The sequence below is a fragment of the Callithrix jacchus genome, chromosome 1 (genome assembly GCF_049354715.1).
Source record: "Callithrix jacchus isolate 240 chromosome 1, calJac240_pri, whole genome shotgun sequence".
Taxonomy (NCBI): Eukaryota; Metazoa; Chordata; class Mammalia; order Primates; family Cebidae; genus Callithrix; species Callithrix jacchus.
Window position 1 is genome coordinate 149,740,054 of NC_133502.1, and position 13,229 is coordinate 149,753,282.

Genomic DNA, 13,229 nt, shown 5'->3' on the forward strand with positions numbered 1-13,229 from the left:
GGTTGGGTTGAGAATGAGATATAAGCTGAAGTAGTTGAGTGAGTTTTCCAGGAAAGCTTCTTCTGTCTGGAATGCAGATGTGAAGGCTGGAACTCTTAGAGCCATCTTGGACCAAAAAGGGATCTTGCAAATGAAAGTCTCAAGTTAAAGATTACAAAGCAAATGAAGGAAGAATCTCAGATCCTTGATCATCAAGGAGCCTCAATTCTGGATGTCCTTCTTCCAGACTGCTTTCACTTGAGAAGGTTAACTATTTCTTTTTCAAGTTATTGTTACTTTGTTTTATTATACGCTACTAAACAATCCAATATGGGTTATGAAGAGGAATACCAAGTTATTTGAAGTTATTTTGTACTCAGTTTGTTAAAATAATATGGTTATAATTTTCATGTTGAGTGGTAGTTTCAAGGATGTTTATTATTATAATTTTATATGATTACTCTTATGCATAGATAATAATAATTACATTCTTACATTCTCGACCACAGGAAGCCATTCTTTTTAGATTAGAATCCCAAATTGAAAAGTCATCAAGGTGTTTTATAAAAGAAAATGAATTGAAAAGTTCTGGGGAGGGAGGTGGAGGGAAGAGGAGGTAACCTGGGAAAGCATGGAAAAAGTCCTGGGAAGACAAGCTTATAGGATCCTGTTTCTCATCTGGAAAGCCACCTTTATGGTTCTACCCTAAACTTCTCCCCTCCCCAAATCATCCACTGGGTACCAATTGTGGTAGGAAGATTTTGCTATTTTTCCCCATTCTTTTGTGCTGTTCTGCTTTTAAAAAAAATGGACTTTAGGGGTTGTTAAATACAATTTATAGGAGGCCATTGTTTTAGACTGAGCTCCTGTGCTAGACCCCAGCAGACCAAACCAAAACATAGTCCATGCTAAGTACCACATAATCAAATTGAAACTTTAAGGAAGGAAGATAATGCCCCCAAAGGCCAGTGTTTTTCTCAAAAAAATGGGAGATTCACAGCAAACAATCAGAAAGGGACTAATCAACCTGAGCCAGCATGATAAGGAAGTCCTCTCCACTTTCTGGTTTTTTGTTTTGTGTATGTGGTTTTATTTATTTATTTATTTTTGGTTGGTTGCTTGGTTCTTGTATTACTCTCTTTTCTTGTTCCTGCTCAATCTACTTTACTAAAACCAACTGTTCTGTTATGTTCAGTGGAGCTTCCCTCTATTTCTAGATGGAATGCTTTCTGATTCATGAGTCACTAATACAAGCCAATTACATCTTTAAATTAAATTTATGACATTTTATTTTTAACAAGTCTGATAACCCCACAAAGGGACCCAAAGGAAAGACTACTGATACCTTTAAAGTCTACTGTCTTCCTCAGAGAGTCTGGAAGTCATGAGCAACTTTCTCTCTCTCTCTGTCTCTCTCAGGTCCAAGTTCTGCCATCTTTTATATTTGAGCACCTTTAACTCTTTGGCCTTTTGGTCCCAAGAGTTTATTTGTGCTGTGGCAGGGCATATAATTTTGAGAGTTCACAATGATCAACGGGCTTTGGTTTTAAAGGTAAATGAGAGCAATTGCAGTAGATGGCAATTACTTCCAGAAGGTGACTCCATCTTTCACAAGTTTTCAGAAATCTGGATTTTCTTCTCTTCATTGCTTTTATTCTTATGGGCTAAGGTAAGGAAAAATCACTGGCTAAGTTGGTCAAGGGAATCTCAGAGCCAAGCCACAACTTGACTGGTGGGCATTGAGTTGGGCACCAAAAAGCTGCCAGTGGACCCTGTCACTTACTAAAAAACTTCTGTGTTAGGATAAGTTGGTCATGGATGGGTTAGATGATACTAGGTCACCTGGTAACCTCAAGAAAATTCCTATGCAATGAAGAACACAATGAAAATAGCACACGACTGAGCCCTATGGTGTTTCCTCCTTAAGCTTTTATCTCAGCTCTGACAGACCCAAGATTCAATGTAAAAATTGGATCCTATTATCTGAAGGACTGAGTCCTCCACTTTCCAGTATGCCTGCCTTTTTCGAGTATAAAAATTATGGCTCCATAAATTGTGAATACTTACAAAAGTGGCAACTTTTTATCAAAGATAATTCGGAATTACAATAGCCATATGTGGAACATTCCAAGTGGAGAAGATTATTCATCTGAAAGGGTACTTGAAACCCACGTTTCCTGAATTAGAAAGACAGGATGGGATGTGTATTTTAATTGGCAGATAGAAGCTTCTAAGAGATTACAAGATTCTAAAATAGCTTTTTTAGATTATTGCAAAAAGCTAATGAAAATTTGAAAATACAAGCTATCTCCCACACCAAGGATGATGTGATTGATGAGAGTCCCACTGCCCCACTCTATTCTCCTTTTCCTATTTACAGCTTATTAACCCTCTGTCTGAATTACCTTTCTTCCCTGAAAAAAAAAACACCTGAAAATTTGGGAGATAGTCCTTGAGTGACTCATAAAAACACAAATATAGGGTAGGAAGCTACAGGTTTAGATGAATTCGTGATTATAGCTGAATATTTTGAAAGGACGTTAGCATAACATGAGAAATGAAGAGCTTCCAAATCATTCATTTTGCAATTTAAGCAACTCCATAGCATCAACAATTTAAATGACCTTTGGACCTACCATGGTGCTTTCCTGAGAAGTTACCCTTAGAAAAGCAGTTTCCAAGGAAATGTTGCCATTTGTGCAGACAACTGGGACACTGGAATAGAAACTGCCCTCAAAGATTTCCAAGGTGGCCTCTAAAAACAAGCTGCCCACCCTCTGGTAGCCATCTGCATGTTACCCACCAGGACTGATGGGTCTCTGTGGAAAACTATGGTAAGCCACTACCAGTGATGCATTTAAATAGTCAGGAGGAGACAAAGATTAAAAATACACTGGAGGTCTCATCCAATTTTAGTAGATACTCGAGGCACTCTTTCTACTTTACACCCCACTTTTACAAGACAGCCTTTCTCTTGGAACAAAAAGGAAATTTTAGCTGTTGAGGTATGAAATCAAATTCAAGAAGAATTTGCTTCTCAACCTATACAAGTGACTCAAGGCCCTTTTCTGAAAAACATTCGTTTTTTGCTGTGTAACACAATCCTGGTCAAATTATTGGGCAGAGACCTTCTGTTTGAGCTAAAAGGCCTGATATGATTTGCCTCTAATAGAGACTTGACTCCAAAATTTCCTGACTCACCTGAGCCAGCTCTCCTGTACACTTGACCATCTGTCCTAGATACAGAGGAAGAGGACAGTCCATAAAATGTTCTTGACTTAACCGAGATACTCAATGACATATTAGCCATGTCTAGTACTAGTATGGAAAATAAAAAGTGCAGACCCTATTAAAATTTAAATAGACCCTACTAAGCCTCTTCCTCAATTCCCTTAACATCCACTAAAGCTGGAGGCCATATAAAGTCTTGAGCCGATAATAGAAGACCCAAATGCTCGGAGATTAATTATATCATGCACCAATCCCAGTAACTCCCCAATCTTCCCTGTAAAAACCTAACAGGCAAAGGTAGCAGTTTGTTCAGGATCTACAAACCATTAACAAGATAGTTATTTCCCATTTTCCAGTGGTTCCAAACCTTACTCTTGTATCACAGTTTCTCCCAAATTCTAAATGGTTTACAGTGGTATACCTATGGTTAACCTTCTTTAGCATTCCAGTTGACCCCAACAGTCAATATCTGTTTGCTTTCACTTGGAATAATCCATAATATGCCTGTATGGCCATGCCTCAGGGGTTCACTGAAAGCCCTTCCTATTCCTCTCCAGTGCTTGAGACTTGAGCACTCTCCAGTTCTTAGAGGCTTGACTCTCTCTTGCAATATGTGGATGGCCTCTTACTTTGTTTATGGACTGAGGAGGTATCCCAACACGAGTCTATCCATCTGTCATAATGGTTAGTAGAGAAAGGGACATAAGGTTTCCCAAGACAAATTATAGTTATTGTCAGATACTGTTCACTATTTGGGACATGATGTAAGAGCTGTAGGTCTCTAGCTGTCTCCTAATAAAGTTAGGCTTATCTATATAAGGAGGAGACAACTTTGCAGGTGTTTAGGTTTAGTTGGATATTGCTATCTGTGGGTCCCCAATATTTTCCTATTGACATATATGAAGTCACTAAAAGCTCACAGTTCTTGAACCCCTTCCTTGGGAAGAAAAACATGAGATAGCCTTTGTAGGATAATAAGGACATTACAGAGTTACAAAGCTCTGCTGGTTTAGGATTGTTCAATTATTCAAAACCTTCTACCCTCTTTGTGCACGACAGTAATAACAGGCCTTGGGAATGCTCACACAGCTACATAGTGGAGGGTTTAGGCTGTGGATTATTAAAGTGCTTAAATAAACTCAGTCACCAGGGCGTACCCAAATTTCCTTAAAGCTAGATGCAGTGGAAAAACTGGGAGTAGCCTCTGCAAATCTGATCTTAGGTAATGCTGTGTATCCCCACACACCACATACAGTACAGTCTTCTCAATTCTAGCTGTGAGCAGACTAATCTCTTAAGAAATCCTTTTACTCTCACTCTTTAATCTTCACCTAAAATGCTGTAATGCTCTTAATCCTACTTTGTTGCCCTTATCTGATGAAGGTAAACCACCGGACTATAACATGATGATCTCTTAATTAGTCATTGCCCATGTTGATTTGCAGGACATTCCTTTTGAAAATCCTTTTTGAGCGTGTGTGTGTGTGTGTGTGTGTGTGTGTGTGTGTGGATGGGTCTTAATGTTAAAGATCAGAAAGAAAACTTTTGTGCTGCATATACACTCACCATCCAATATGAGCTCATGGAAAGTGGCAAAATGCCCCACTTGAAGTCCACTCAACAGGCAGAGCTTTGTGCACTTGTCCGTGCCTGCATTTATCTAAAAACTGGTCTGAGTGACAGTTGCTGTGCATTTGTGGTGGTTTCTAACTTTGGAATGCTTTGGAAACAAAACAGTTTCTTCACATCTGCAGGCATGTCATTACAAAATGACCCACATGTTGATGAGTTCTTTACTCACCAACTGTTATACTGCTGTCTAAAGAGATTGCTGTCATAAAAAACAGGCTTCTACAAAGAAGCCTGAATATCAGTGAGACGCTCTACCCAGCTTTCATGACAAGAATAATAGTCAACCCTGTGTGGTCTGTTATCTAAATCCTTCAGCTAAAAAACTATAAAGCTGTGGTCCCCAACCTTTTTGGTTACTGATTTCATGGAAGACAGTTTTTCCACAGATGGGGTGGAGGTGTGGTTACAGAATGATTCAAATGCATTACATTTATTGTGCAGTTTATTATTAATACATCACAATATACAATGAAATAATTATACAGCTCACAGTAATACAAAATCTATAGGCGCCCTGAGCTTGTTTTCCTGCAACTAGATGGCCTCATCAGGGGGTAAGGGAAGACCATGACACCAGAAGTGTGTTGCTTATGTTCAGTCTACTCTGTAACCTCGTTCAGGTTGCTGTCACTACAGGAAACCCTGCTTCACAAAGATAGAATGTTAGAAATGGAAGCGGGCTTTTCAGTGCTTTTGTGGTAATTACAGAATATTCTACCTTGATGATTAGGATTTGAAGTTGTCTTAAGCAAACTTTTAAGGCCACTGTCCTTTGCAGTGTCAAGCAGTTGGTCCTCTTCTAACATGGACAAAGTCAATTCACCTGGCTTATTCACAAATGGGTCACAGAGCCATTCCTTCCCAGTTTGGCGGTCTTTTGTGGTTGACAAGTAAAGCTCAGACTATTCTGAAAGCTGAGATAGGTCATCTATCTGAAAAAAAGAAGGCCCTGGCTCAGTCTCTTTCAAAATCTTTCCTGATGTTTGAAACATGTCAGAAATCCCCATGTTCACTCGTTGCCCCCATAATTTTAGTTTGGCTTTGAATGCAGCCACTTTATCTGCCAATTTGAACACAGTTGTCATTCTCCACCAAAGTGACAGATTGAGTTTGTTGAGCAGGTTGAATATGTCACACAAGTAAGCAAGTTTTGCAAACCATACTGTGTCACTGAAATGTGCTGCCAGTGATGACTGTTTTTCTAAAAGAAATCTTTGGAGTGGCTCTTGTAATTCAAAAACTCTGGCCAGAAATCTACTTTTAGAAAGCCATCTCACTTCTGTGTGTAAGAGAAGGCCTGTGTGCTCTGCGTCTGTCTCCTCATAGAGCTGCACAAACAGACATGAGTTAAGGGCCTGTACTTTAATGTGGTTGATCATTTTAATCTCATGCTGCAAAATGTTAAGTTCAGGTGATGTTTCTCAGCTAGCCAGCATTTCTCTATGGATAACACAGTGTGTAGACTCACATTCAGAAGCAACCTCTTGGACCCTAGTAGTGAAACCAGAAAGCCATCCAGTCATGGCAGCCACTGCATCTGTGCACACACAGTACAAAATGATCATTTCAGTTTTACTGATATGTAATAAGTCAAAGACTTGAATAGTTCTGCAGGCATCATGTTGGTTGGCAATGAAAGTGCACATAACACATCCTCCTGAAAAATATAGTGCACAGAAACAAGCAATGTTGCCTTGTTGTCAACATCGGTAGGCTCATCAACCTGGATTGTGTACCATGGAAACTCATGAATTCTAACAATTATGCCTCAGCATCCTCTGCTATTTTGTCAATTCATCAGTTACAGTGCTAGCTGAAAGAGGAAGACATGCCGCTTTTTGAACTGCAGTCTCTCCAAAAGTTCATGACATATGTCCTTAGCAGCAGGCAGGATCAAGTCTTCACCAATAGTAAAGGGCTTCTTAGCTTTAGCGATACAGTTAGCCACTAAGAATGATACTCTCAGTGCAGATGCATTTGATGAAGTGGTGTCCTTCAATAATTGCTTCTGTTCTTTATGTTCATGTTTCTTATTTCCTTTTGAAAAACTCCAGAGGCTTACCTTTTAATTCAGGGTGCTTTGTCTGTATATGTCAAAACAGTTTTGAAGGTTTCATGGCTTTGTTAGCTGGTTGCCACATATTATACATAGTGGGCTTGGAGAATGTGAATCACCTGTTGCAATACCCCTGTAATTTAAGTAGGACTCTTGGCATTTTCTTTTAAATACAGCTTTCTTTTTTCCCACAGTCTTAGTCTTCTGCTGTCTCATCACTGGGTCTTTCCCCTTTTCAAAATAAGCTCTCCAGTGACTTTTTTTTTTTTTTTTTTTACTCATTTTGGCTACAGTTGGCTTGTGGGCTTACCAAAACTGTGACTAAGATAAGTGCTCCATGCCGGAAAGAGTCACGGACCGAAGTGGTGAATAAAATAATGGGCGGACCACACGTGGAGTTAAATAAGTGTCACATTCTGACTTAAAGCCTGCCAGATGCAGTCAACTCACTTGCCATTGTAAAGCCTGCCACCGGATGCAGCTTATTTTCGCTTGCCACTCACCTATAGGGTTTTGATACGAGCCTGCAAGCAATTGATTCATTAGGGTCTCTGTGTAGTCAAACCTCTCTGCTAATGTTAATCTGTATTTGCAGCTGCTCCCCAGCACTAGCATCACTAGCATCACTGCTTCAGCTCCACCTTAGATCATCAGGCATTAAAAGTCTCATACGGAGAGCGCAACCTAGATCCCTCACATGTGCAGTTCACAATAGAGTCCTTATTCCTTATAGAATCTAATGCTGCTGCTGATCTGACAGGCAGCAGAGCTCAAGTAGTAATGCGAGTGATGGGGAGTGGCTGTAAATACAGATAAAGCTTCGCTTGCTTGCCTGCCACTCACCTCCTGCTATGTGGCCCAGTTCCTAAGGGGCCAAGGACCAGTTACTGGTCCAGGTAGCAGGGAGCATGCTTTATAGCAGGGGTCCCCAAACCCCAGGCCACAGAATGGTTAAGCAGGGGTTGGGGATCCCTGCCATAAAGCACATTCCCTGCTACCTGACTTTGCCTCCTTACACCCAGCCATTATTGCCTATGGGCAACAAAATGTTCCTAAGGATGAAAAAGAATATTGGCAATGAGAGGGATGCTATTTTAATTTCCTTTCCGAACTGTGGCAAAACTAGGAGGGTTACATGGTGTTCCCAGACTTCCTTAAGAGAACTTGGTTAGGCTCCTTACATTTCTTTCCCCATAATGGTATTGGTAAGATGCCATTATACAAAGAATCAGTAGATATTGGTGTGGAAACTGTTATAAAATTGCAAAAGCTATTTATAATCAATGCTTAATCTGTTTATCTCTGAAGCCACGAAAGTCCCTTTCTGTTCTTCCTGGGATGACTCCTGTCCATCAGGCCCATTTGAGCATTTATAATTAGATTTCATTTAACTCCTACCAAGTATGGGTTATTAATATGGGTTATCAACTTGCTGGAGTCTGTATGTTTTCTGGATGGGTCAGGCCTAAGATGGGATAGTCAGAGTCGTAGTCTTTCTGGTGCATCCTCTCAAAAGTCTTAAATTCCTGCATGCAGTCATCCACCCAATGCCAAATAGTCTCTCTACAGCCAGAATGACAAAAGCTCACAGAAATGTGTAATAATGAGGACACTCTAACCTGTGAATAATGTGTTGAGACTGAAAATCCAGAGTGATGATCACTAAGTGTAGCACTGATGCCCTAAGTCTCATCTGGGTGAGAGCCTGACCAAAAGCAAGGGTTTGTTAAATAAAATTTATAGGAGACCATTGTTTAGACTGAGCTCCTGCACTAAACCCCAACAGACCAAACCAAAATGCAGTCACTCATTCTAATTGCCACATAATCAAACTGCAATTTTGAGGAAGCACGATAATCCACAACCCTGTCCCCACCCCCCACAAAGGCCAGTTTTTCCTAAAAATAGGAGATTCACAGCAGCTAATCAGAAAGGGCCCAGTTACCTTGAGCCAACATGCCTCTCTGCTTTAACCATTACAAAGAAATTGACCTGAAGTAACCTGATGTTAACCAATCCACATTTATTTTTTGTGATTTTCTGTTTCCTGTTCTTGCTCAAGCTATCTCACAAAATGGACTGTTCTGCCCTGTCCAGTGATGCCTCCCTCTATTTTTACATCGGAGGCTGACTGATTCATGAGTCACTAGTAAAAGCCAATTGGACATTTAAAATAAATTGGTTGAAATTTTGTTTTTTACAGGGTACATAAAGAGATTAATTATAATTAATTATAATTCTTGATACATGGGAGGCTGACTGATTCATGAGTCACTAATAAAAGCCAATTAGACATTTAAAGTAATTGGTTGAAATTTTATTTTTTAACAGGGTACATGAAAAGATTAATCATAATTCTTGATTCATGATATGCTTTTATTAAATGTCTATAAAAGGACTTATATTACTAATAACAGTAACAACAATAATGTAATACACATTGTTAAAACCACCATCTAACATGAAACTAGAACCCTGACAATAATTTGCATCTATGTGGTTTTCACTCATTTCCTCTCCTTGGATGCAAGGGGGAAATATTTGCATTCCATTTTTTAAAGGAGTAAAGCAAGTAAAACAGCTCAGTGGATTTTTCATGCTCTAAGAGTTTGACTATTTCCCAGTGATTCTCTAAGGTTTCACAAATTGACTCACCTTTTTAGGAAGCTGACTCTTTGACACTTGGGAACTGAATTTTCTAGTAGCATTAACCACGCAAATTCCTAGAAACCTCAGTCTCATTGAACAAGTAAATCCTATTGCTGTATTTGTCCCTAGTCATAGGCAGAAACATCTTTTTTTCATAAGTATAGGAAATATTAACGCTTATTTTGTTAAAACTGTTACTTTACCAAAATACTATGAACATTTCATCAAAGACACATACAGTCTGTGGCTGAGCAGTGGCTATAAATTGCCTGATCATCCCTGATTTTCTTTCTTGTCCACAATGAGTATCTGCAATTGCCCATAAACTTCAAGGTGAGAGGACGCTGGAAATGGTTTTATGGTCCTCTCTGCACTAGCCGTCACCTAATCTTGTGATTCTTCCAACCTTACAAAAGAGAAGAAAACAAAAAGCAGAGACCATTTTGGGTAAGTCCAAAAAAATAAGTTTTAATCTATTTTTATTACAGTAAAACTTCGATTAGCCCAAACTAACATTCTGAATCTAGGAAGAGTCAACCCCTCACTCCACACAATTGAATTTTTAGCAAAAGAACATGATGAGGCAAGGACATCACCTCTCACAGATACGCTAAGTGCTCTGTTGTAGCTACCATGCCACTCTATTGATTGAGGACTGCAATGTAGATGCCTCTTAGCAACAATTTTAGTTGCTTAATTTGAGTTGGCAGCTGTATTAGGATTTTCAGAGGAAGAGAACCAATAGGTTGGATGGATGGATGGACAGATAAGTAGGTAGGTAGGTAGGTAGGTAGGTAGGTAGGTAGGTAGGTAGATAGATAGATAGAGAAAGTTAGATAAGAGATTTATTATGGGAATGGGGTCACATAATTGTTGGAGACAGGGAAGTCTCACAACAGGCTATCTGCAAGCTTAAGACCCTAGGATGCTGATAGTATGGCTCATTCCAAGTCTGAAAGCTTCAGAATCAGGAAAACCAATACTGTAATTCTCAGTCCAAGGCTGAAGACTTGAGCACCTGGGAGGCCACTGTTGTGAGTCCTGGCGTTCCAAGTCTGGAGAGCCTGGAGTTCTGATGTCCAAAGGCAGGAGGAGAGTATCTCAGCCCTAGGAGAGAATAAGAGAAAGTTCTTTTCTCTTCATTTTTTTTTTTGTTCTATTTAGGTCCCCAGTTGATTGAATGGTGCCTGCCCACATTGAAGGTGAATCTTTCCCACTCAGTCCACTGACTCACATGCCAGTCACTGCTGGAAACACCCTCACAGACACCCAGAGGTAATGCTATACCAGTTCTCTAGGCATTCCTTAATCCAGCCAAGGTGACATGTAAAATTAGCCATCACATTAGCTAACTTCCATCACTCTGTGTTCAGCCTCTTCGCTGCAGTGATTGGAATCTACATTCCTCTTGTGTCTCTATGTGTTTGTCTAGCTCTTGGCAGCAACTCCATAGTCCTTCTAAAACTAGGTTTAACTGATTAAAATATTTTGCTTTAAAGTTTTATTTACTTATCTTACACATGATTTATACTCACTATGGAAAAATGACAATGTAGTCAAGAAAAAAGAAAATCAAAATTTTATAAGTCTGATTAAACAATTATTGACAGCATTGTGGTCCTTTCTGTCTCTCATTCTGTGTGTTTGCATATGCATGTGTGTATGTGTGCCTATGTGCCTGTGTGTGTGTCTGTGTGTGTGTGTAAAATAACATTTTTGTCTATTTGAAGTTGGCAATTACCTCACCAAAATTTCCCAGCAGTGTGTGTTTGCATCTCTTGAAATGATGGGGCTTTTATTTTGCAAGCAGAGGAGAAGAGAGGAATTGGGTTGGAGACAGGGTGTAAGAAGAGAAGGAGGAAATTAATGGGAATAAGGTGGCCCCTCTCTCATCCTACCCACTCAACTAGGTTTGAGTCACTGATCACAGCCAGAAATGGAACGAACTGAATTGTAGTTGGTCAGGTCTGCACCATTTTCCTTATCATGACTTTATACTAACGTGGCATGTATATAACATTGGTTGAGAACTCCCCAAAAGAACCAGGGGACACTTCAACTGGCTCTAAGTTTCTGTTTGAGGAGGGGAAGCTGAGAGGTGTTATATTTGGATGTACATATATGTGATGCTATTTTACGTTCATTCAACTTTCCAGTCAATTTTTGTTGAGTGCTGTTAGTTTTCTATTGCTGTTGTAACAAATCACCACGGATTCAAAACAACACAAATTTGTTCTCCTAAAATTATTGAGGTCAGAAGTCCAAAATGACTAAAATCAAGGTGCTGGCAAAGTTTGATATCTTTTGATATCTGTGAAGAGGAATCCATTCCTCGCTTCTTTTGCATTCTAGAGGCTGCTGTGTCCTTGGGCATCATCCCACTCATGTCACCTTTTATTCCCCTTCCTCTGTCATCACATCACCTCTTCCTTCTTTGGCCTTTTTGCCTCTCTCATAAAGACCCTTGTCTTTTAGTGCCCACCCAAATAATTCAGGATAACTCCCCTTCTCAAGATCATATCTGCAAAGTCCTGTTCTTCATATAAAGTTTTCAAATTATTAAAGGAAGAAAACTTGGAATCCAGAATTTTATGTCCACCAAACTGTTATTCAGATGTGTGGGCATGGTAAAAATGTTTCCAAGTAAAGCCCCTCCTCAGTGTACATGGTAATGCAGGTCTGAAAAGGTTTTGCTGAAACCATGCAAAGCTATATTAATAATTAATCAGAAAACTGGGAATTGTTCCATGTTCTTCAGAAAGTTTTGTCAAAACATTAAAAACCCATTACTCATAAATGTATTAGAAAATGAAAAAGTAAAACTAGTATTTATATAGTATATTATGATTTAAGTCTTAGAAACATTGAGAATTAACATATTTCTTTGTGAAAAATATCAAGAATATGATTTTTTTATATCTTTGAGTTGTTTGATTAAAGGATACAAAGTTTCAAATAGATGGGAGGAATAAATTTTGAGTTCTATTGCATACTAGGGTGACTAAAGTCGATAATAATGTATATTTCAAAATACTAATAAAGTATATTTCAAGTGTCTCACCACAAAAAGAGAGGTGATGAATATGTAAATTTATTTAGTGGTTCCACATTGTAAAATTTATTAAAACATCACATTGTCCCTTATAAATACAATTATGATTTGTCAAGTAAAAATTATTAAAAAGTATCAAGAGTAGTTCGAATTAATACTTGCTTTCTTTTCCTCTTATAAATTATGGTGTATAAATTACCTCCTAATAAAAGTAGTTAATTTATTTTACTCCTTATTGGCCACTTTGTGATTCTTTTTTTGCCTAAGTTCTTTTTTTTTTTTTTTTTTTGAGACGGAGTTTCGCTCTTGTTACCCAGGCTGGAGTGCAATGGCGCGATCTCGGCTAACCGCAACCTCCGCCTCCTGGGTTCAGGCAATTCTCCTGCCTCAGCCTCCTGAGTAGCTGGGATTACAGGCACGCGCCACCATGCCCAGCTAATTTTTTGTATTTTTAGTAGACACGGGGTTTCACCTCATTGACCAGGATGATCTCGATCTCTTGACCTCGTGATCCACCCGCCTCGGCCTCCCAAAGTGCTGGGATTACAGCTTGAGCCACCGCGCCCGGCCTGCCTAAGTTCTTGATGATATTCCCTTCCAAATCATTATAGCCATCTGCCTTAACTGTTT

At 39.2% G+C, this 13,229-nt stretch overlaps 1 protein-coding gene and 1 long non-coding RNA gene across 15 annotated transcripts in view; one reads left to right on the forward strand and one right to left on the reverse strand.

The window, feature by feature from the left end:
• RNF20 (ring finger protein 20) overlaps positions 1-13,229 on the forward strand; it is an 86,408-nt gene that overhangs the window by 23,888 nt on the left and 49,291 nt on the right. For 2 of the 13 annotated variants that reach the window (XM_078373554.1, XM_078373561.1), the window contains exons 4-5: positions 1-9,994; positions 10,712-10,822. The exons of 10 other annotated variants lie outside the window; for them this stretch is intronic. The gene's annotated coding sequence lies outside the window, so the exon portion shown is untranslated. The remainder of the gene's footprint in view (positions 9,995-10,711; positions 10,823-13,229) is intronic. One more of the 13 variants, XM_078373557.1, reaches the window with a different exon arrangement.
• Positions 9,828-13,229, reverse strand: part of LOC103794268 (uncharacterized) — a 25,511-nt gene continuing 22,109 nt past the window's right edge. The window contains exons 3-4 of one of the 2 annotated variants that reach the window (XR_004727856.3): positions 10,566-10,654; positions 9,828-9,953 (exon numbers count right to left, since the gene is read on the reverse strand). This is a non-coding gene — a long non-coding RNA (uncharacterized LOC103794268). Of the gene's footprint in view, positions 9,954-10,030; positions 10,655-13,229 lie in introns of those variants that run through there. The other variant, XR_001913057.4, reaches the window with a different exon arrangement.